Source organism: Panthera onca, chromosome B2 (genome assembly GCF_046562875.1).
Source record: "Panthera onca isolate mPanOnc1 chromosome B2, mPanOnc1 haplotype 2, whole genome shotgun sequence".
Taxonomy (NCBI): domain Eukaryota; kingdom Metazoa; phylum Chordata; class Mammalia; order Carnivora; family Felidae; genus Panthera; species Panthera onca.
The window spans coordinates 132,015,030-132,041,122 of NC_138343.1; the positions used below are offsets into that span (position 1 = coordinate 132,015,030).

The 26,093-nt window shown below is 37.1% G+C and overlaps 1 long non-coding RNA gene across 1 annotated transcript; it reads left to right on the forward strand.

Moving 5' to 3' along the window:
- Positions 1 to 323: 323 nt before the first annotated feature.
- On the forward strand, positions 324 to 26,093 carry LOC132666503 (uncharacterized). Its single transcript, XR_009604693.3, has 3 exons — positions 324 to 503; positions 23,544 to 23,655; positions 26,007 to 26,093. It is a non-coding gene; the product is annotated as an uncharacterized LOC132666503 (long non-coding RNA).

Here is a 26,093-nt window from a genome sequence, read left to right on the forward strand (position 1 = left end):
GTGACCAACCGGGTATCTTTAGTTTTTAAAGTAACGTATTTGGGATATAATACAGCTATTAATTCACTTATTTGCATATTCATAACAAATATATATGTGTGTCTAATATATGCCGGGCACTGTGTTAGGCTCTAACAGTAATGAAGTGTATAAGTCCCTGCCCTTAAGCACTTCATATTCTATGGGAGACACTCAAGACATTGGTAGGAACAAAGCTATATAGTTTGCCCTGATTCCTTAATTATAATTAATGCGTACTTTTTACCTTTGAAAAATACATTGCTATTGCTTTGATGGACTCATGCCTAATGTTTTTCTTTCTTTTTTTCTTTTTTTCTCTCTTTTTTCTTTTTTCCTTGCTTCCTTCCTTCCCTCCTTTCCCTTCTCCCTTCCTTCTTTCCTCCCTTTCTACAAAGTCTACCAGCATTGTGCAGTATAGAAGCAACTAGTCCTATGTGGCTATTGAGCACGTGAAATGTGGCTGGCCCAAACTGAGATATACGGTAAGTGTAAAATACACACTTCATTTCAAATATTTGGTATTAAAAAATGTAGAATATCCCACTGATCATTTTTTACATTCATTACGTGTTGAAACCGTTGTATTTTATATATAGTGAGTTAAAAAAATATTGTTAAAATTAAACTCACCTTTTCTTTTTACTTATTTTAATAAACCTAGTTAAAAATTTATAATTTTTTTATGTGGCTTAAATTATACCCTAGCACATGTGCATTGCACTAAAGGCACAAAGTTTGTTACTCTGGGGAGGAAAATAGGGAAGCCTGCTGCTTCTTAAAGTATATTTGTACAAAACATAATGGCATATGCTTTAGTTTTAGTAGTCAATTACGAGGGCCAGACTATGTGAACATAAAAACACAGTTCAGGAAAAAACCAACCAACCAACCAACCAGTGTATGAGCACTAATAGTTTTTGTGTATGCTGTAATCTTTATAAAATACAGAAGCATCTAGCAACTTACATCTAGTTTTTATCTTGGGAGTGGAAAAGAAGTTCTTTTCTGTATTAGTAATTTGTCTCATATTATTTAAAACAAGTATTTCATTTATAAAAGAACTTTATATAAGAGGGTTTTATAATTTATACTTCATAATAGTATTAATAGATATTTAATCTATTAAATATGTAAGAGTCTGTATACATCTAGACATAAGGTTATACTAGAGAAGACTCTCTTATTGTATACCCAGTGATCCTGAAAACAATAAGGACAAAATAATATTTCCATTTTCTCCTTAAGAATTGAATGAATCTAATTCCCTTCTTATTTTCTGTGATTCAGTGTGTTTGCGGTCTCTAGGTTAAATGCATGGAGCTCAATGATAGGTCAATAGAATTTTCAAAAGACTTGTTGTACATCAAATATGATTTTAGCAAGATAATTATAAGAATCATATATTTAATGTTTTCTTTAATTTTCATAAAAAGAACAGTCCAAAATTTAAATTTTAGTTAAAAAAAAAAAAACTTCAGAGGCGCCTGAGTGACTCAGTGGGTTAAGCATCTGATTTCAGCTCAGGTCATGACGTTCGTGGGTTCGAGCCCCGCGTCAGGCTCTGTGCTGACAGCTCAGAGCCTGGAGCCTGCTTCGGATTCTGTGTCTCCCTCTCTCTCTGCCCCTCCCCAACTCACTCTCTCTCTCTCAAAAATAAATAAACACTTAAAAAATTGTCATAAAAATTTTTTAAAAAACTTTAAATGACTTATATTGTGTTTTCTCAATAATACAAATTACAGTGACTATTTACAATGTATAGCGCATTACAAAATATCCCCCATAACTTTTCAACGATCATTCTTATAAAGATATATCTTAAATATAATAAAGGTGTTTCTTAAGTAATTTTGAATAAAATAAGAAAGTTTGAACGAAACACTCCTACATGTATCTTACCAGAATCTACTCATCATATGTCTCACTTCAAATTACTTGGAAATAAATCATAATAGCAGGTAATATACTACATAAGCACAGTGGATAAAAGATACACATAAAAGAAAAAATATATGAATACTTTCGGCCTCATGGAATCATGCCTTTAATACTAGATCATAACAAATATATTGGTTTTTGTTTTTCTAACACACCTTCTTATCTTTCTTTATTGGGGAGTCCAAAACTCCTAAAATTTCCATTTCTATGATTTGACTATTGAAAATTTGATTAAAATATTACTTTCATTTGCATAAACATCCAACAGAAAAACAGGACCTTATTCACTTTTCTCATGTATTCATTCATTGAATAAATTTTTACTGAGCTTCTACTATGTACCAGATACTATGTTAGGCCCTCTGGGTATGATGATAAGCAACATATCATTTTCTTCACTTCCACAGAACTTAGAAGGAGAATTAGATATTTCACGAATAATCTCACAAACAAAAGCACAGTGGGGCGCCTGGGTGGCTCAGTCGGTTGAGCGTCCGATTTCAGCTCAGGTCATGATCTCATGGTCCGTGAGTTCGAGCCCCACGTCGGGCTCTGTGCTGACAGCTCAGAGCCTGGAGCCTGCTTCAGATTCTGTGTCCCCCTCTCTCTGCCCCTACCCCACTCATGCTCGTGTGCGCCCTCTCTCTCTCAAAATAATAAACATTTTTAAAAAATAAATGAATAAAAAATAAATAAAAGCACAGCTATATACCATGAAAAATGCAATGAAAGAAGCATAGGTTTTATAAGAAAGCTTACTGAACTGTATGCTCTTTCCTCACTTCCTTTTAAATTTTGAATCATGCGAGTGTATTACCTGTTAAAAAAAATCAATAACTAAAAATAAAAACCAAATCCAGCAAAGACAAAAAAATTAAGAAACTCTGAAGTAAACACAAGAAAATAATGACATTGGTTACCTGTGGCGGGGAGGGGGTGGTGGAGGGGAGGAGGAGGATGGTAAACCGCAAGGATGAAAGAGGAAAATTTTTCACTATATCTCACTGTTTTTTCTTTTGATTTTGAACTATGTTCATGTGTGTATTCTGAAACTTAAATAAAATTTATCAAAAATCTAAAATAAATCATTTTTTTTTCAAAGAAAGCTGGGGGCAGGGGATAATTTAGGTGAGAGAAGCTAAGGAAGGCCTTTCTAGGGTAGTGGCTAGTTTTGACTGGAAGAAGGGCAGGGTTGCAAGTGAAGCCTGGAGAAGGAGTGTTCTAGACAGAGGAACTGTACGTGCAAACGCCTCAGGCAGAAGCATTGCACACGTCTGAGGTACTGAAAGACAGCTGGGCAGGAGCCCCCCGAGCCAGGGGCATGATGGGAGACGAGGCTGGTGAGTCGCAGACATCAGGTCACGCCTGGACTCATGTGTTCTTTACTAAGACAATGGGTGCAATCTAAGTGAGGTCTGATGATCTGAGAATGTTAATTTCCCAGTTTGGATGGTTGTATTTTGATTGTGTGGGAGAATGTCCTTGTTCGTAGGAAACACACGCCTAAGTATTCAGGGTTGATGGGGCATCATATGAGCTTTACACTCCAGTAGTTCAGAGAAGAAAAAAGTTCTTTGTGTGATACTTGCAACTTTTTGGAAAGCTTGACATTGTTTCCAGTAAAGAAAAAGGAAACAAAATTAGATAGTGAAAGTTCCTTTCTCCTAACCCTCTATCAATTTCCATTTTGTTTTTGCTTTTTTAAAACAAACAAACAAACTGAATCGGTTAATTTTGATGTATTCAAGGAAATACCATTTGTGGGACCATTTACCTTTCTTATTAGATACAGATTCATGTTATATGCTTCCCTTATAACCAGAAATAAGGTATCAGGCAGCAATGGTTTGCAATGTAGGCCCGTAAGGGCCACAGCTAGACTGCACTGTGTGGACAGGTTTGGGGACAGAGAAAGGTAAGACAGGTTCTGCTTGGGGAGCTACTGGTACAACACTTTTCTTTGGCCTGAAAAGTTCAGTCTCCCCTGCCCCCGGCCCACACTTCAGCACGGTACAGGCACTATCAGGGCAGTTGAAGAACAGATAGGGGCCCACATACCACATGTTGGGATACTTTGAGATTATAAATCAAGCTAATAAATTAAGTATATTAAATATGTTAAATTAAACCTATTTCGTCATCATCGAGATGGCTTGATACCTTCATAGTCATCTGGAAGGCGGATTTAAAATTTATAAATAGACATTCACGGGCACCTGGGTGGTTCAGTCAGTGAAGTGTCCAACTTCAGCTCAGGTCATGATCTTGCAGTTTGTGAGTTCAAGCCCCGCGTCGGGCTCTGTGCTGATAGCTCAGGGCCTGGAGCCTGCTTCGAATTCTGTGTCTCCCTCTCTTTCTGTCCCTCCCCCACACTCTCTCTCTCTTGCTCTCAAAAATAAATAAACATTAAAAAATAAAATTTATAAATAAAAATTGAAAATTCAAAATTCTTAGAATTCTTCCTGTAGTTCAGGGGAGAATGGCCCACTCCCCTTCTCTTAGCACATCAGGGTCCCACTCACCTGCAAAGACCACCGTCCCTCACGCGTATATGAACATCTCCACAAAGAGCTGCCCCCTCTGCCACCATCCCTTGGGTCTAGAAATCAACCACAAGTGTTCCTTCAGTGTCTCAGTGATTCTCTTGGGCTTTCCATTATGCGATTTTTTTTTTTATATTGTTCTAAGACTTCCACTAAACGTATACATTTATATCTAATGTTTGCTGAATAATCATGTTCACTAAACATCCATAATATTGTTGACATAGGTTTTTATTTGTTTTTACATGATATGAAGAATAACATGTATCAATCTTCTGCTTGTTTTGTCGCTGTAGAGTAAGTCATGGAGATCTACCCAACTTTATCTATGACTTTGCCTTAAAAAACCATAGCTATCATTGTGTATGTGAGACTGTATGTACAATGACCAGATCACATATAAGAATTGGAACTCTGACACATAATCTGCAGCAACCAGCTCAGGGGACCAATGCATTAACTACAGTAACCATCCCCAAAAGCCATCTGTAAGTCAGACTTGTAGGAACTCAGACCACTATCTCCAACAACTGGTCCAGGAAGATGAATAATAATACCCTAACAATCAGACCAAAATGGCCAGCACTTGACTAATATCTATGAGCTTCCTTAATTTGGTCCTCCCTCTAGCTCAGGACCAATGATAGAAAACCAAATATGTACTCTTAACCTATTACATAGGATGCCTCACTTCTTATTAGCCTGCCTACAACTTCCCATGCCAACAGCCCCCAATCAGGGCACACTTGAAGTCCTCCCCTTTTATTCACTATAAAAATTTCCATCTCCTCTGCCTGTCTTTGCATCTCTGCTAAACACAAGTAATGGTGGCTGACTCCTCTGTTATAATAAGCTTGGGGAAAAAAAAAAAAAAAACCTTTGCTTGTTCTCATTGGTTAGTCTTTATTTGCACATGTAGCAGGCAATGATAGTTTTTCATGCTCAATATCATTTATTGCAATGAAGCAATTGGCAAATTAAAGTGTCATGTCTGTTTGGCTAATGTGTATTTCTAATTTACTAAAAAAAAAATTAAATATTTATTTATTTTGAGATACAGAGAATGGGTGAGCAGGGAAGGGGCAGAGAGAGGGAGAGAGAGAATCCCAAGCAGGCTACACGCTGTCAGCACAGAGCAAGACACGGGGCTCAAACTCACCAACCATCAGATGATGACCTACTCTGAAATCAAGAGTCAGAGGCTTAACTGAGTGAGCCATCCAGGCACCCCTCTAGTTTACTAAATTAAGTAAATAATTTAATAAATAACTATTATTTTATCATTAAAATTCCAGTTGGACTTGCTTCCTTTATAGAACTAGCGGTGGCTCTAGTAAAAATGGAATATAGCCTGATTAAGGAAAACATTCTCAAGGATTTATCCATTTCCAGAGTTAGCAGCAAAAGCAAATGTTTCATTGAGTTCCGCACATGAGGGTGAGTCATCACCAAAGGGTGTTTTATATGGTGAAAAACAATGCTCATACCTATAAAGCCTTTTTACATAATTCAGTTAACAAAAGGATGTTAAATCAGAGAATGTAGTTGATTTTATTTCTGCAAACACATTTGGTAAGAGGAAGAAAAAGGCATCTGTAAAGCAATAGAATTCCAAATCAGTAGAGTTGGAAAAGTGGGAACACGGGTTCCAGATATCTTCAGTCCTTAAAGGAGGCCGTTATTCAGGTCTATGACATGAAGACACTTTAAAATTCAAACCATGAATCGGAAGTCATTTTGAAGACAGAGAAAGTAGCTGGTAAATTCCAATTCCAGTGTTTTGTGTTTTGTGCAGATAGCAGGACAGCCATCCCCAAACTGTGGCTATCTGTCCCTCTATCCTTCGCTGAGTACACATCTTCCTCTGGCCTTCCAAGTCTTCCCAAATTCATTCTCCAACCTCTCTCTTCTCCCGTCATTCCAGTAATTCTTCAAGGTGTGGATGTGGGTTATCTAGAGCAGAATCATCAAAAGGTGCTTATAAAAATGCAGATTCCTGGGCCCAATCCAAACCTTCTGAACCAGAATCCCAGGGAGCAGGCCAGAGGAATGCATATTTTTACAAGCTCTCCAGATGATTTCCTATACACATCTGAGGTTGAAAATTACTGTTGGAAGCATTTATCTATCTCAAAAATCTCACCAAATCTCTTGGATTCACAGGTGGTCTAATATGCTAATGACAATATCATCTATAGTTTTAACCTTAGCTTCTCATTTGAAATTCAACTGGTTTCTCTAACGTCTGAGAAGAACTTAGAGTTATTTATCAGATAACTCGCTGTCAATCCACAGCTCAGGAAAAATAACACCAAACTTTTATAGGTGCCACAAAAGAAGTTCCTCCCCTTTCTTCTATCAGTGGTAACATCAACCTCCTAGTTATTGACTATTTAAAAATTTTAGAATAAGAGTCATCTTTGGCCTTTACTTTCACATTGTCAATGCAGTGTCACATAGCTTCTCTCATTAAGCGTCTGACTGTAGCCAAGTCTGTCTTTAAGTCAGTAATTATCACCTGAGTACCCGCTAGGTGCTAGGAAATGGTAATATACAGATAATCAGACCTGATTCTTTCTTTAGGTACTTATTTAACTAGCTAACTAGCTAACTAGTTAACTAGCTAACTGGCATGAGAGTCCAATAAATAAATAATCCTCTGTACTAAGGGCTATGGTGTAAACATAGTCGTAAGGGCTGACAGGATGCAGATAGGAACCAATGAATGATTCCTATTGGGTCTGTGAAAAGTACAGACAGGAGGCAACATTTGAGCTGGCGTTTTCTGAAACATAAGTAGCTTCCCAGGCAGAGAGCAAGGAAAAGACATTCAAGAGCGAAAACAATAGGAGCAACAACCCAGGGATGTAAAAGTGGGTTGGAAAGAATAGTTCTTGGCCTGGTGTATGCTGGGGAGTAACTGTGGTAAAGTCAAAAAGTGGGTTCTGCCCACGTTATAGAATGTGTTCTGTGACATGCCGAATAGCTTGGACTTCTGTAGGCATTGAGAGTCCCCAAAGGGTTGTTTTCTTTTAGTTATTATATTTATAAAAGTATATACGTAGGATTTTTAAATTCAAATATTACAAGGCTTAAAATAAAATCAATACATTCTCTGTTCCTTCCCCAAGTCCTGCTTCTTTCAGGCATCCACTTTCCATATCTAAAGCTGTTACTTTTAGTATTTACCTCCCTATTTCAAGATAATATGGAGCATTGAAGAAATTTCATCTGGAAATCAACAAATATCAGTGTCATTGAGTCGTTCCTCTTGGCTGATCTCTTCTGCAAAGAAGAATTTTCTGGTCTCCTGTCTTGACCTCCATAAGGTCAAGTGGAGGAGGTGGACGCAGACTTCACTGCTAGTTATATAGACCGACTCAATCACCCTAGGTTCTCACTACTTGACTTTTCCCTGGACAGTTAGTCTTTGATGATTAACATGTCCAGGAGACTTTCTTTGATCCGAAGTTGTGTCAGTTACTATCAAATAAAACATTACACTAACTTTAGCTTTATACTTTGAAGAATCCTAAGCTACCTAAATTTTTTTGCAGCAGTTGGACCTGGTCTCTATCTGACAGGTGAGGAAACATAGCAGACTAGAGTGAGGGTACAAGTGGGTAAACGATGAAGTCTTCTACGGCAGAGGTCAGCAGGCTACAGTCTGTTGGCCAAATCCAGTCTCCTACCCATTTTTGTACTGCACACGAGCTAAGAATGGTTTATATTTTTTAAGTGGCTCCAAAAAAAAAAAAAAAATCCAGAGGTGAACACTATTTTGTGATGCATGAAAATTATATGAAAGCTCATAAATAAAGTTTCATTGGAATCTTACCAGGCTCAGTTTTTACATTGTATCTACGGCTGCTTTCATGCTGTGACCATGTGATTGCATAGTTGTGACAAAGCCCACATAGCTTAAAAAGCCTAATATGTTTACTATCTTGATTCTCTACAGAAAAAGTTGACTGATCCTTGTTCTAAAGCAAGCAGCTGGGGCAACAAAAAGAGCATCGCATAAGAGGATTAAGCCCAGGTAGTCTGGCCAAGGGAAACAGATAGATCCGTATTAGAGAAAGCTGGAGGAAAGAAAGTAAATATGTTTTCTGCCCCTAGGACTTCCTTCAATTCTGATAGTCATCATTTTTCTGGTTAATGTGAGGCCATAAAGCATTAAGTCTCAGCAAATTTCAAATGTTAACACTTCTCCATGGTGTTTCCCATTTCACCTTCCTATCTCACTCTCTCCTATGTCATTCTTGTCTGTACCACTCACCAATATATCTTTGATTATCTGCATATGTGCATGTACATGATCTGTTCCCCAAATAAATTTTAAGCTCCTGATGACTTAAGAGAAGAGAGAGAGAAAGAGAGAGAGAGAGAGAGAGAGAGAGAGAATGCTTTACAGTCCCTTATATTCTTATTTTTCCAAGACCTAGAATAATATATCATGATCCCAGGTGCTCATGAATGTTGAAGATGATGATAATCTGCTGGGAATTATCTATACTTTTCTTTCTCTGAGAAAAGAAAATGAATGCCTACAAAAATGTGTTTCCAGATTCAAAGTATTTGAACAAGATAGATATTGATGCAGTTTAAGCTATTACATGGATAGCACAGTCTGGGAGTTTGGAAAGTATCCGATAAAATATGTGTTCATTGGTTCAACTGTTGACAAAAGGAGACCTTTAGAGCTCTCCCTCTCAATTTCCTTCTCTTTAAGACTCCACCTTCTCAAACACACACATGCACACGTGCCTCAGACATTCCATCCTGCTATATGCGGAATCAGAGGGTAACCTTCCCGACAGTGAAATAAAAGTATAGAAGAGATGTCAAGTGAGCATGTGCTGAGCCACAGAGTGAAAAGAAAACAAAATCCAAAAATACTTCTAGCCAACGCGGCCTGTATCTCTAAATTTCACCCAGGATTCTGGGGAAAGGGTGAACTGCAGTTTTCATTTAATTCAGTAGGACACCGCATCCGGCAGGGTTAACCTTTTTCCCTTTTGTGTCTTCATTGTGACTTAGTTGATACAAATTGATTTCCTTAAGGTGCTAACGGGCTACTGGCTAGTTGTCTCCATTGGCACCTGTTACAGTAGTTCAGTGAGCAAGTGGTAGAGATGTTATTAACTGGGGTTTCATGTTAGAAAGAAAAGAAAGCAGGCCCATAAATGGGAAGCCTGGGTGGCTCAGTTGGTTAAGTGACCTACACTTGGTTTCAGCTCAGGTCATGATCTCACAGTTTTGTGAGTTCAAGCCCCGTGTCAGCACAGAGCCTGCTTGGGATTCTCTGTCTCCTTCTCTCTCTGTCCCTCCCCCACTGTCTCTGTCTCTCTCAAAATAAATAAATTAACTTTAAAAAGTAAATAAATAAATGCTTAAAAGGTCTGTCCGAATAGAAATTCTGGAACCTTAGGAGATCTAAAGAGAATCATAGAATGCAGCCCTTTTTAATCTAAGATGAAAGAATTGAAGATATTCTCAAACGTTACTCGCCACCATCACTTGTATATTGTATGACAGAACCCTTGGTATATTTGACTTTAAAACATTTCTCTAACATGACCAAGTAAGGGTAAAATTGGAAGAAAGGGAGAAGAAGTGCGGTACATGGGCTGAAGGATTTGCCAAACAGAATGCGACAGAATGCCAAAGGCTCTGAGACAGACTCTGAGGAACGAGGGGAGGGGAAGAGCAAACTGGCAATTTTTCACGAAGAATAATAATGAGCACTTTACAATCTCATCATCTTCTCCCTGGCATTGCCAGAAGACTGGTGACACAGAGGTGCTAAACGACTATGGAGACACCTGCTAGCCACAGACGATGTGGAGGACAACCTATATCTAGGATGCTTGCGACTTTGCTAGTAATCGTGGAACTCAAATGGGAGGAGATGTTCCTTGAGTAGTATCGGTAACCCCATTCAAACCACAAAATATAACAACGAGCACGTTGAGCATCCTCCATCACTGTGATAACTGAGGATCCCTCACTGTTCCAATGTTATAAATTACAATAAGGAAGCCGAGAAGCTGGCATGAAGTAGACACTTGGTACATATCTTCCGGATGAACCAGTAGCTAAATATCTAGAGGTTTGAGCATATGGCTGCATAAATCCTGATGGTGCAGATATAACAAAGCATAAAGGAGTTTGTATGTATCATGGATGAAGGCAAACATTTTAAAGACTCTGTCCAAAGCACACTTGGTTATAGAATTCTGGATGGGAGAGTTCTTGGTGAACACATAGTCTGTTCTAGAGAAGATAAAAATGTTAGCCAAAGGAGCAGAAGCAAGATTCCAAGGCAGTATCATAAATCCCTCTCTTTCCAAGAATGAAGTCATCGATCCTCTAATGACTACAGACCATGGTATAAAAATAATTCTTCTTGTCTTTTTATCATATAAATAGTACCCAGAATTTGGAAAATATGTATTCTACATGAAAAAAGAACTTGCTTGAGGGTACATAGAAAATTAGGGAAAGGCCAGAATTATATGCCCCAAGCTCTTTTGTTCTTCAACCTGCTCTTTTGTTCTTTTGCTCAGAATAACGTCCTCTGCATTTCTCCTAAACTTGTAGATACGCGCCAGGAACAAAAGCCCTTCTCACCGAAAGGCCACCCTCTGAAATTATCTTTTACATGTTTCAACCATTGCTTTGTTTCTACTACTCTTTGAAAACAACATTTTTTGTTCAAATGTCACAAAATCCTAAGTGTACAGAAGCCACTCAGGCAAAATACACCAAGGAAGGGGAATGTATGAGCCGTGGCAAAGGGTAAGTGACCCTCGGCCCTCGTTTCTGGGGGTCACAACGAGGATGATGTGACAGTCGAGACACAAACCCAATGTAGAAGCTCCAATTTTCTGGGGAAGAGCAGAAATTCAGATTTATATATAAGGCTTTTAAATGTCATTGTGTTTATTTTGATAACTAATTAAAATGTAAAACCCTGGCCAGGCCAAAACCACAGAGAAAACCAAGCATGTCTGTGGGCTGTGTCTGGCCAGAGGGACAGCTTGCTTCCTTTGTATGTTGCCAGATTGAGCAGCCGGGGGTAAGTCACTCTGTTTGGATTGGCTTCTAATGTTATCAGCAATCAATTGCATTAAAGAAACTCCAAGAACGTTTTGAGTAATGCCAACATAGATGGAACTGTACAGACTATTAATTTAAGGTTGAGAGTTATGTTGTGTACTAGCTAAGAACGTAGGCTCTGGAACCAAGTTGCCTGTGTTTGAATTCCAGCTCTTTTAGTTTACCAGCTCTGTAACCTTAGGCAAAAGATGTGATTTCTTCATTGCTCAGTTTCACATCTGTAAAATGAAGATAACGACCACTATCATTATGGTTACATGAATACACACACACACACACACACACACACACACACAAATGCTTAAAGTGCTATCTAATTATTTGCTCTGGTGTTCACAAATCATAGAGTTGGCTGAAACAACAAATTTCACACATCTATCTCACTATGATCCCATGAGTTGCCTCAGAAAGCTTTCTTCTTTGGACAGAACAGGTGGGGAAATCGGGTTCCCTGTGGTAAATTCCCACTTTGCTGGCCTTAATGCCAGATATCATCGCTTCTTAGAAATGACATAATTGCATATTTCAATGAGATAAATATATACAGCAAATTGTTGAAATACTAAGATCACTAGCAGTTAATAGTATGTCCGTCTCTCTTTCATTTTTTCTCTTTTTTTGGAGATCATCTATTTTAAAGTCAGGGACATTCTGTTCCAGAGTTGGAAGGCAGAAAATCAGAGGACTTTTATTTTCTTCTTTTATGGGTTGGTGAAGCATGAAACTTATTGGCAGATACTTGAGCTAGATATGAGTTGCCATGCTATTTCATCCAAGTTTACTTTGACATTAAATGATCCTGGAGGTTTTCATTTTTCAAAAAGTTACCCGAGTTTTTCTCAATGTCTAGAAATAGAGAAAACAGAAGGTCGTGTGACATGTTACCTCTTTTACTGAAATAGCCATATGTTTGTGAATAGCCAGTGATGACACAGAAGCCATTTTCTGTGGCACAAGCATACTTTCTCACCAATGAAAATCAAGCTACCCTCCGCCCTTTCAAGATTCCATGACTTTCTCTTTCATTTCCAGGATTCCCATGAATAAATAAAATCGTCAGGCCCCGGATGCTTTCATTCCACCAAACTCTTCTTTTCTAAGTCAGGAGAAGACCATCATGAACTCTCAGTAATGCAGGTGGAATTTATTAAGATTGAAAAGAAAATCTACTCTGATTTCAGCAAGGGCTGTTTGTGGCTTTAAGTTCATAGGAAACCCAGCCCAGGAGCTAAGAAAAGCAGAAGCGCAGGAGCCCGGAGTCGCGTAAGATGGGAAGGTAGATAAGAAAGCACCCAGTGCACACTACCACCGCCACCCCCCGTTTGACACCAAAAGGCCGAAGTTCAGAGAGACAGCGTGCAAAATATGCACCTGGGTACACAGGAACCAGAAGCCAAACCTAAGACCGCCAACTAATCGAAATGTCTTTGTAATCGAACTCTGGGTCTACTGGCTTCTGGAAGTATTGGAGTGAGAGATGCATCACACAGCATTAACTGTTTGCCTCTCAACGATTTCAAAATTCTCAGGTTTTCTCAGATACGATGAGGAGATCACCTGCATCAAAACCACCCGAGGTCTATGAAAATTACAAATTTCCAAGCTCACCCCAGACCTACTGGATGGGAAGGGGATTTAGAACGTGGGTACTGGTAGTTTTAACACACGGTTCAGGGGATTATTATAGACGATAAAGTTTGAAAACAACTGACATCTAGGATCTGTTATGTATATTAATACAAGTGGAATTATTGGAGTAGGAAAAAATTTCCTACTTAATTTATTAGAAAACGGATATTCTTTCAAATCTCAAACTCGCATAATTAATTTGCTATAAAGAATACTTATGTTATAAATTCCAAATGTGTTTTCATATAGTCACACTCAGTGACGTTTCATAGAGTCAGTTTCTCATCTGGCTTTGTATCCTGGGGACTGACCCAAGAATGAGTCTTACTCAATGTCAGTGAAAGCCCTTAGCTCATATTAAGTGTAAGGAGTTATATTTTGCTACACTTAAAACAGAAGTACAGCTAGCATTTAATCTCGTTGTGTTTCTGAACAAAGACTATAGCTACAGGGCTAGGGCATTTCAAACCCAAACAATGTTTTTGTATCACATCACTTTCCCTTTTTAATCTATTCTTTAATCTAAAAAGAAAAATAACAAAATTAAACAATAATTTAGGTTAAAGTTTAAATGGTATAACAAATTTAGAAACATGACAACTTTTAAAAGTGCATTAAACCAGGAGATGGCATTTCAAATATAGAATATCCACAGATAAGCTTCTAGAACTCTTTTTTTAAAAATTTTTTTAATGTTTATTTTTGAGAGAGAGAGACAGAGTGTGAGTGTGGGAGGGGCAGAGAGAGAGGGAGACACAGAATCTGAAGCAGGCTCCAGGCTCTGAGCTGTCAGAACAGAACCTGATGTGGGGCTCGAACCCACAAACCGTGAGTTCATGACCTGAGCTGAAGTCAGACGTCTAACCAACTGAGCCACCCTAAGTGCCCTAAGAATTAATTCTAACTTAAGTTTGGTTCTCTTCCTTGTCTTGCAGCCACTATTTCCTATCAGCATAGTTCAGAACAAACCTGGTATTCTGTGTACTATGTGGGTGAACTGAAGTTTTTTTTGAAATTCTACTTTAAGACACACACACACACACACACACACACACACACACACACACAATCTATTTTAATTTAAGACAATAAGGATTGGTAAATCCCCAAGGATTCATGCCCAATGTTTCATTATGAAGGAGCTATTCCTCCTTGTCTTCTGATAATATTACATTGTTCTTGTATTATCACTATGGTGTGGTAACTCTGCTTATTACATTTCTAGTATGCATAGTTCATTATTATTATTGCCACATTAAACTGGAGTTGTTTTCTCGATGAAAGCTACTTTTACTCAACTAGATGGCTGTACTTTATGACTCCTGGCACTTATATCTTCCCGGAAATTATGAATGTCCTCAGAATAATGGTCAAAATTAATTTAATGATAATGCAGAAAGATGAAGAAAGTTAAAATTATCCTTTTGAACTATTGTCACCTGTCCGTTTAAGATAATGAATAGCTAGGAAGTGTTCATTGTACACAAAGTGTTCACTACTTTTTCTCTGTACTTCTTGTACAGTGTCATGTAAAGCTATGTCCATATTGTCATACGTTTCATTCACCATCACATTAGGACACAGGTTAGGTTTCAATGATAGCTTTGTGCAAATATTTGTGAAAAGACTTTAAATAAACTAGGTAGGGCTGGTTAAATGTTTCCTAAATTTGTACTAGATTGGTTCTACAATGATTCATCAAAATATTGGTTAAAAATCTTGTATCTAAAATTTTGTTGAGAAACAGGAGATAAAGAAATGCCATCTGACTGCCTGACATTTAACCGAAATTAGTGACCAATAATAACCCACCCCCCCATGAGACAAATGTAAGGAACAAAATCTATTCATATCTGGACTGTTCTAGGAATGGCGATGACTTGGGAAACTCTACACCTGGGACCACATTTTTACACCTGGTCGGCTTCACACTTCTTATCAATAATCTCTTTCTCCCAAGTCCGTGCTGAGCTAAGGATCAGAGCTAACATTTACTTTGACATTTCACATTCTTTGGGTTCCTATTTGGTGCCAGGGATCATGCTAAATTCTTTATAATTCCATTGGCTTGTATAATTATTAAATCCTGTTTTACAGTTGAGAAAACTTAGAACCTGTGCTTTTAATAACTATAGCATATAATAGGAAGCATCTTTCTACTTTGGTAAATATTTTGATTTGCTATTCTTTTACATTTAGTTGTGCATCTTTTTCGTAAGCTAAAAATATTACCTAGGTGCAAATACCTAGATATATGCTACCGTATGGTAGACAAATAATTTGATATGTCTTCTTAGGTTCCAAATATAGGTATTTGTGTCTTTCTGGGAATGGGAAGCATAGTTTCTTATGTAGACAAAAATAGTGGATACTAGCATAATATCTTTGGACTGAGAAATATTTCCAGTCAATCCTAGCCAATATTCTAGTGTAGAATATCAATAAGGCCTTGTTGTATATAAACCCTTAACATTTCCAAAGTGAATATTTGATTATTACAACTCCAAGGTAAGCAGGAAAGAGATTATGATTCTCACTTTAGAGATGAGATAATTGAAGGGAGGGGAACTTCAGTCAACTGATTTGCCCAAGATTACGTAGTTAAATAATGGCAGAGCTTCATCTTAGAACCTTGGCCTTCTGATGACTCACTCAGTGTTTTTCTAGTAGAATGTCCCTCAAATACCACTTAACCTTCTGGTCATTCAAGTCTTTATAGCTCACAACTTTTGTGAATGTGTTAATTTTTCCAAAACTAAACAACTCTACATGGAATACAAAACTGAACTGAAAGATAAAAGATGTGGAGGTTCAAAGCAAAGACGTAATGAGTTCCAAACCACATCATAAACAATCACAAAAATATTCCCTGGAAAATTCAGCTTGAGTCTTCAAAATATTTCTAAGACTGACATTCAAAAGACAAATTCTTTAACTTATAATTTTTCTAATAACAGCATTTGAAACACAAAACATCCTTGTAGCTACCTGCTTTTGTTACTCTGTGCTATGAAAGGAATTTGTGTATGACAACTAGTTTTTGGTCATTCCCACTCTGGACTGACTAAAGAAAATCTTAGCCTTGGTCAAAAATGATATCAATTTCAGCTATTTTGTAATATTTCAAGATGAATATGTGTAAAAGATCAGCATCACAATTCCTATGGAGTTACTTTATTAATCAGTGCCATTTGAGTTTTTCTTATTTATTAAAAAGTCTTACAGTTAAAAAGTAAGTCAAAGTATTATGGGAACATGGTTCTTTTTTCTGTCATTTACAGAGATTTTCCGTGAATGTAATTTACAGAGATTTTTGAATGAGTGAATCCAAGCTCTAATTCACGAGACAGCTGCTCTCTTGCTCGGTTGGGTTTGAATAGTCTCTGTTCCCTTTCTCTCCAATCATCAATTCTATTCTCCACTCTGAAGACCTGCTTTCTCTGCTTATTGATTATCCCTGTTTTTCCATACTCCCTCTGTGGTTTTGTATCTGTAGGCTCTTCTCTGTTTTTTCTTTATAAGTTAAGGCACAGGCTCTGGTCCTAAATTTCCATGTCTTACAAGCTTAGCACCCATATTAACCAACCATACTTTTGTCTCTTACTTCAAATTTTCAGTACATAAAACAAAATGACTCAGCCCAATTTGGAGGTGTGTTTCAATTAGATATGATAAGCAGAATGAAGATTCATATAAATAATGCCACTAAAGCCTGACATGTTAGGACAAAAAGCCCCCAAGAAAGGAGAATGGGCTAGGAAAATACCCGTACTATGTCTACTATTAAGAAATATTGTCCTAGTCACCCCAATAAAGAAAAACACAGGGTGTTATGGATGCACATAGAACGTGCACTTAAATGAAACCAGAAAGCATCATAGAAAGTTCCTAGAGGAGGTAATGTATGAGCTGAGAGAAATTTGAAGGATAAATAAATAAGAGTTAGGGAAAGACAATGAAGTAGACTATTTAAAGGAATGGAATCAACCTCTACAAAGATAAAAGATACAAAAGAGTTTGGTATCTTCGGGGAACTGTAGGTTTTTCAAGGTGAATGAAGTGCAGGGTTCGAGAGGGAGAATTACAGGAGATAAATCTGGGGAGTTTGGTAGGGATCAGATTACAGAGTATTAGCCAGGTTTGCTTGAAGAATGTGGTTTTATCCTAGAGGCAATTATAATCCTTTAAGGAATTTTACAAAGAGTCTTGATATGAGAATGCTAATAAGTAGTAGGTAATAGAACCATAGCCAAGGATGAATTTTCTGTTTCTAAACAGAAAAACCAGTTGTTAGATAGTTGCATGAATCCTGTCTGAGACAGACTGGGACTTAATCTGAAGGAACAGACAAGAAGAAGAGCTGGGCCAGTGAGCAATGAGGGCATCAGAATCAAGAAGTTGTGGTTTAGGTGGATATGTGCAAAAGGGGAAGCAAGTAGTCAATAACAACTCCCAATATTCTGTACTGGTCATCTGGGAAGAAAATAATGCCTGAAAGGAGGAGCAGAGTTGAAAAGAAATATGTTGGATTTGAGGCATCTATGAGATAAAAAAGTAGAAATGTCTAGTGAGCAGTTGAATAAATAAGTTGGGAGATCAAGAGAGACACAAAAAATGTAATTACTCAAACCATTGGAAGGCATTTCTTACTAATGAAAGATTCTAGGATGGGTATTTCCTTCATGCAGTTATTCAGAGACCTAGGTTGATAGTCCTTTTCCATGTTCAACACGTGCTTTCTCTAGTCTTTCTGCTTAGAGAAAAGAGTGGAAGTTTGAGGACGGACATCTCCTCTTAGGCAAGTGAGGAGGAAGTTGCATATGTCACTTCTTATGCTAGAACCACCATGTGTCCATACCTACTGCGGTGGAGCTAAGAAATGCAATCCTTAGCTTAATGGACATAAAACAGCTTATAATGCTAGTATTATGGAAGAAGAAACTATAGGATAGTGTTGGAGAGTTTAGAGCTATGGAAGTGGATTAGATTACCTAGGAAGAATGTTTAAAGTAAGAAGTAAAGAAGACCAAGAATGAAACTGAGATATTTCTAGACCTTCTCATGTTGCCTGGGAGTCATCAGGGAGAGTTCCTTGTCTTTCTGTACCTTGACTTACATTTCTTATCTTGCCCTCCCCCTTCCCTGCTGTTTTTTTTGTCTCATGATTGTATACTTCCTAACACAAAACACTACGGTAAGAAATGACTCCATTTCCAGTTACAATTCCAGGGTTATCACCCCCACCACCAACAAGTACAGTGTAGTTCTGACCTTCTCCTTTATCTGTGGAGATCAGGGAAAGTACATAGAAGGCATATTATTAAACTTTATATAACTGACAGTTTATAGAGACAATTAATATAAAAGAGTTTGAAGGGAATGAATGATGGTCTAGGACTAACAAGATAAAATTTCACAGGAACATACACAGTATTGTTTCAAAAAACTAAATTCGTGAGAAAGGAGTAGGAGACTTTGCCCAACAACAGTTAATGTGAACACCTCAGCTTTTATTTGACCACAAAATCAATGTTCAGGAACGTTATTATATAGCTGCTAAAAAAGTAATGCAATCTTAGGCTCTATTAGTAGGTTTGGCACACACACACACACACACACATGAATGTTGGTACACGAAACATTTTACACTGAACTCTTGGGAGTTCCATACTAACTTTTACAACTTATTGTCACTCTTGAATTCTTCCTCTCCCTCCCCCCCCACATCCAATTAATATCAAGTCCCATCTATTCTACCTTTTAAATATTCTGTCACCCTTGTGGTTTTGAGTTGGAATTGGAGATATCAGTATGAACTCATTACAACTATTATATAATATGCCTATTCTAATATACATTTTATATCTATAATGTCTATAATCTATCTATAACACCTATATTATAGATATAACATATAATTATATAACACATACATATTACATACCTAATTTTACAGAAAGAGGTATACACACATGTACTTCTGTGTGTGCATGTAGGTTTCTTAGGTCCGTCAAATAGGTGGGCCTAGTGGTAAAGACACCAAAAGAGCAATGAGCACAACTAACACCCAGATCTTTGTTTCTAAATACGACTTTTCACTGAAAAGACCCAGGGATCCTTAGAGAAATAACTGAGCCCAGGGTTGGGACAGGGAAACCATGAAATGAGGCTGGGACTTTGTGTTGTACCAGAAAGTAAGAAAGTGCTAAGAAAGGACCTCTCAAAAAGGACAGGATCCAACTTGATGAATACTAAAAATAGTGGATGAAATGTTGTTGAACAAAAATTTACATAGCTTCAGAGTAATCACCAGAAATTACTTATTAACTACAAAGAGGAGAAATGCTCTCCTGGGGATCATTTGATAACGTATAAAAATTTTGAATCTCTATGATATACACCTAAAACTATTGGATACTGTATGTCAATTATGCTTCCATAAAAAAGAAGAAACAAATAAAAATGTTTAAATATAATATTCTCCCCAATCTGTAAAATAAAAATGTTCACATATAGAGGATAGGCCATTTAAATCTTAACTTTCATCTTAACTCCAGTAGAGGCATCGAAATATATGTGTATATATAATATTGCATATATACGCATGGCTTTTCCACATATATATTTCATTTTACATATTCCTGTCATGAAATATTTATATGGCTAAAATATTTAATACTGTGCTATATATATTTACTATGGAAATGTTCACAAAATGAAAATAATTTTTTTCTTGTTTTTCAGGGGTTATTTTTGAAATACAATCTAATTTGTTTGCCATATGCATATCTCAGAAAGAAACTGTACATACCTTTTAGAAAGGTTAAAACAAAGGCAAAACAAAAGAGTGCTTAAAATTTTAAAAGGAGGAAAAACAGTAACTTTATAGGTTAACCTAACAAACAAAAATTTCTTTAAGTTATCAAGGTTAACATTGGTAATAATGAAACCAATTGACATTATGTGCTTCCCAAAATGATATGCTGAGAAGGACAGAGCATCACTTTTATGTTATTACAATAAAAAATACAAAACCTAAAGCTAATTGTAGGGAAACATCAAAGAAACCCAAACTGAAGGAAATTCTGCAGAGTTACTGGCTTTACTCTTCCAAAGCGTCAAGATCATGAAAGGAAAAGGAAGGCTGAGGAACCGTTTTTAGATGAAAGGAAAGTAAAGAAACATGACAATTAATACACCCTGTGATCCTGGATTGTATCCTGGACAAGAAAGAAAGCTATATAATATACCGTTGGAACAATTTGTGAAATTTGAAGAAGAACTATGAATCAGATAATAATATTGTGCCAATGTTACATTTCCTGAATTTGATAAAAATACTTTGGTTATGTAAGAGACAGTCTTTAGGAAATACATATTGAAGTATTTGTGCATAGAAACGAAAGAGAGAGAGAGAGAGAGAGGAAAGAACAAATGCTACAGTGAACGGGGAAAAATGTTAAGAATTGTTTGGTAGAGAATATAATAGAGTTCTTTGCAATATTTCTTGCAGCTTTTATGAGGTAAAGAATTGTCTCAAAATTAGAAGCTAGAAAGAAAAACTTCCAAGTTTGACCTAAGTAGTTAGCAATAGATCTTTATCTAAATCTGATAAATATTTCTAAGGTTAAGAGGATACATTCTTAATCCACTCATCTAGGAGCTTCCATCTGCTATGTACAAAAGAAAAGAAAAGAAAAGAAAAGAAAAGAAAAGAAAAGAAAAGTTTGTGAAGTGTTTTGTTTACTTTAACGCTATGCTGTTGTCTGAGATAACTTATATTTTAACATATAGCCAGGAGATCCTGTCACCTGGATGTCATCTGGAAGGTCAGCTTTCAATAATGGAACTTCAGAGAGTAAGAAAAGCATACTACTAGATCTAAAAGACTTTTAGGATACTAAGTGTGATCTCAAATAAGCTAAAAATATGCCGTAAGTGTCACAACATCTTGGGCCGTTTCATCCTTAGGATAAATCTGCCATCGCTAAGAGCAAATGCTAAAAAGAGAATTCTCGGCAGAGTGCTCCAGACGTAGAGTTACAATTCGACTCCGTCAGTCACTAGATGAATTTAGAAAGATAACGCTTAGGTATTTAGTATATTGGTATTCCTAACAAGAACTCTACAAATAAAGTACTATTATCCCAATTTTACAAATAAAGAAACTAAAGCAGAGAGATGTTGAGTAACTTTCCCAAGCTCACACAGTCTACAACAACTTGAGCTAGGACTCAAACCCTAAGATCTACCAAAGATAGTGCCTTTTCCCTTTTCCTCTTTCTACTGCAAACATTCCAAGAGAGAATTTGCTTAGGTGTGGTAGGTGATAAAAAGGCTACATAGAGCCAGTGTGGCTATCCTGTCACCCAGGAGTGCTTTTCTAGAAATCTACCCATAAGAAATAATCGGCATTTCAAATCAAAATTTATGTTCTAGAATGTTATTCATTCTCACACTTTAAATATCCAATAATTGGTTAAATAAATCATGGTAGATACAATGGTATAGTATAACTTAGTATAGTATATAATAGTATTAATTATTAATTATTATAAGAAGATGAATATTATATGATTTTCATTAAAAGGAACAGAATACAAAATTATTTAGACAGTGTGGTTTAAATATATATCTATATATATACCTATATAATATACTTAGTATATACATGTATGTATGTATAAGTATATATGTATATACTAAGTATATTATATTAGTATATACTAAGTATATTTTATATATATATATATATATATATATATATATATATATATATACACACACACACACACACACACATAATATATACAAAATTATTTAGGCAGTGTGGTTTAAATATATATACCTATATAATATACTTAGTATATACATATATATACTTAGTATATACATATATATACACACATATATATTATATATACTTAGTATATATACATACATACATATGTATACATATATATGTATGTGTACTGAGTATATTATATTAGTATATACTAAGTATATTACATATTTTATATATATATATATACATATATACGTAAGAAAAAGAAGGGTATGAATCAAAACGTTAACATGTTTATCACTAAGTATTGCAAGTGATTTGGATTACATTTATATACCTTATCTTTATTTTCAAAACTTTCTAATATTAGTTTTAATCACTTATAATTTAAAAAAGCCAATAAGCAGCATTTAAAAGAAGATTCAATGCAGTCTTTGAAAATTAAGAAAGAAAAGAAGAAAGTTAGAAGAAAGAAATCCAGTAGACTAGGTGCCTCCTCTTGTCTATATTCATCAAAGAACCAAGAAGTAAATGGAGTCCCTACCAGTAGCAGGCTCGGCAAAGATGAGATATAGCAAGTCACTGATGAAAAGAGAGTAAACTATACGGGGGAATCTTACCAGCACACCCACACAGGTTTCCAGTGGCACTCCTGGTGCCATCTTCAAAAAAGGGATGGCAAAAAAAAAAAAAAAAAAAAAAAAATCAGGGAAAGTGTAATGCACTCACTGTTTATAAAAACATTCAGGGAAAAATCAAAATAAGTCTTTGAATTCAGAAATTAAAAAGAAATAAAAATAGAGGATGGAAACTATTCTATATAATATTATAATGGCGGATGCATGTCAGTATGCCATTTGTCAAAACCCCCAGAATGAACAGCATCCAGAGTGAACTGTTAATGTAAACTGTGGACTCTGGGGCATAATCATGTGTCGATGTCGGTTCATCTATTGTAACAAATGTACCACTCTAAAGTCAATAACGGGAAGTGTGTGTGTGTGTGTGTGTGTGTGTGTGTGTGTGTGTGCGCGCGCGCGCTCTCTCTCGCCCGCGTGGAGGTGGCATCTATGGGAACTTGCCGTGCTTTCCACTCAATTTTGCTCTGAACCTACAATTGTTCTAAAACATAAAGTTTTTAAAGTAAAAAACAAAATAAAAAAGAAATGAAAATGGAATTTTCTTGTAAAATCTAGCACAAATCTCTAACCATTCTAACTTTAAGTTATGAAATCACCAAGAGATTAATTTAACTTAAATTGATTTAATTGAATTTGATTTAATTGAATTTAAATGTTCATATAGTAGTCTCCTCTCATCCTCACACCATCACAAGAAGGGTAAGAACACTACTACCATAAGATATTCTGAGAGAGAGAGAGACCACATTCCCGTAACTTTTATGACAGTACAGTACATTGTCATAATTGTTCTATTGCATTATTACATAGTAGTTACTGTTAATCTCTTAGTGTGCCTAATTTATAAATTAAATTTTATCATAGATATCTATGTATCAGAGGAAAAAAGCATGTGATTTCAGGCTTCTGCTGGGAGTCTTGGAACATATTCCCCAAGGAATGTGCCCCTATATTTTACGCCTGTATTCCTCAAGAGGTAGGAAAATTTTTTTTAATGTTTATTTATTTTTGAGAGAGAGATAGACAGAGGACAAGCAGGGGAGGGGCGGGGGGGGGGGGGGGGAGACACAGAACGTGAAGCAGGCTCCAGGCTCTGTGCTGCACAGAGCCTGACGCGGGGCTCGAACCCATGAACCGTGAGATCATGACCTGAGCCAAAGTCGGATGCTTAACTGACTGAGCCACCCAGGCATCCTGGAAAATTATTTTTTTAAGAAAAGTGGGTGTGGCGGGGCCGGTATGGGTGAAAAATGATAGATAAGTAGGTAGATACTATGCATTTACAAAATACCTAGCTAGGCACTGGTACTAACTACTGGAGATAAAACAAAGGCAAATGCTTATCCTTTAAGGGACCGTAGCCTAGCAGAGAGGCAGACGTGCCAACCATCAGGGCCCCTGCCTACTGACCTGCATACTATGTTGCATTAACCCCAGAGGGGGCATCCTCATAGTAAGCTAGGAAATGAATGACAGAACTTAGAGTTGCTCAGCAGTCCTATAAAGAGTTACAAAACGAAAAGAGGTGGGCTGTGGGGCCATAAGTGACCAGGCACCCAGTGTCTTTGTGGGAGTGATAAAAGCTTCATAGGTTAGGTGACACAGTACATGAAACTAATGGGAGGGAAAGAAGGAGGGCAGGTTCCATGTGTGAGCAAAAGCAGGATTAGGGAAGAGAAGATAATGTCCCATGTCTCTGGAAAGCAAAGTGCAAGGTGCGTAGACAAAAGGTAAACTGGAGAAGTAGGCAGGGACCTCACAGGGAGGAGACAGAAAGTCACAGTTTTATACTGGGGCAGGACGTGAAGAGACTTGAAGTGCTTTGAATTAGGACATGACATGATTAGATTTTTAGATTAAAACAAACAATAATAATCTTTGGGTAGCAAGGAGAGATTCTATACTAAAGACAGGAAGACCGTCAACTCAATGTTGGCAGTAATCTGACAACAACGAGGCCCCAAATGAGGGTAAATGGTGTGACTGAGGTGGGAGCAGGCAAGGGGGAGGGAAGGGAAGAGACCAAGAGCTAGAATCCTGGCAGCTAGTGTCTAATTGAACGTGGTAGTGAGTGAGAAGAAAAACTCTCAAAGGACTTCCCAGGCACTGGGCTTGGTCACTAGATGTGGTCTTTCCAGAAGAGAAAATATAAGGGCCATATTCCAAGGAAGAGATGAGAAGAAACGGTGCTTTCAGGATCTACAGCTCCCCTGTGTGTGTTATGGGGACACACATCAAAGGACCATACATCCTGCCGAGGGAATTGTGCCTGTCAGCTGGCAGTCAGCCTCTGTTTCCCCAGAGGGCAGAGAAACACTGATGCTGGACCTGAACTCAGGTGAGCGGAGTTTCCTCTTCTCTAAGGGATGATCATCAGCTGCTTTTCTGGGGAATGCTGGCAGGATAGAGCATGTGTCATCTCTGATCAGGAGGGCACTTAGCTAGTGTCTTCATACATGGGAAGAACACGAATGAATTGAAATAGGCATGCATTCAATGAAAAACATCCAATTAAGAAAAATAGATCATTAACTATCTTTCCATACTAGCATCAAAGGCACATTTATTAATAATATAACTGGACAAATGTCTGAAAGGCATTCCATAAAAATCATTAAAGTCTATCATTCAAGAGATTTTAGGGAACCGAAGTTCAAATATCAAATGACAGACATAAAACAACCACCCTCAGGCTTAAAGTGACTCCACGTGGACAAATACATAAATATCAAAGTATGTAGTTTGAAGAAGGTGAGCTCAGAGAGTTGCACATGGAGGCAAAAACACAGAAAAACAGTCACCTCCCTTTCAAAACACCAAGGAAAGCTTCATTGAGTACATACTCTGTTCGCTGTGTGTAGAACGATGAGCTTGGATTTCTGGGAATAGGATCACTTTCCACACAGAAGACATAGCCCAGAGTGGTTTGTAAGGAGTGGGGGAATTTGGTGAAAGCAGAACCATGTCCATTTTCTCAGGGAGAGATAATATGCAGGATCTTGGAGGTACGGGGTGGTGATCACAGATGAAACTTTCAATGGGAAGCCATTCTGAGTACTACGGTGACTAATGTGTGCACTTAATTACAGTAAGTAACCGCTGTATTGAGTCAAACTAGGAGCACATGCAAATCCCCCCCCCCTCCGCCCCCAGATTGTGGCTTATTAGAGAGAAGTGAATTTTGATTACATCATAGTTTTATTATGCATTCTTCCCAGGCTTAAGTTGAGTGTTGTTACTCCTATTGTTGTAAGTTTCCAGTTTTCAAGTATAATGACAATGTGCCTCTTGCATATTTTAGGAATTAAAAATAGATTTCTATTTCAGGTGAGAGAAATAACTGCCTGGGAAGAGGAACTCTTGAACCACAAGGAAATTATTTTCATCCAAATATCCTTAGTGATTAAAAAATAA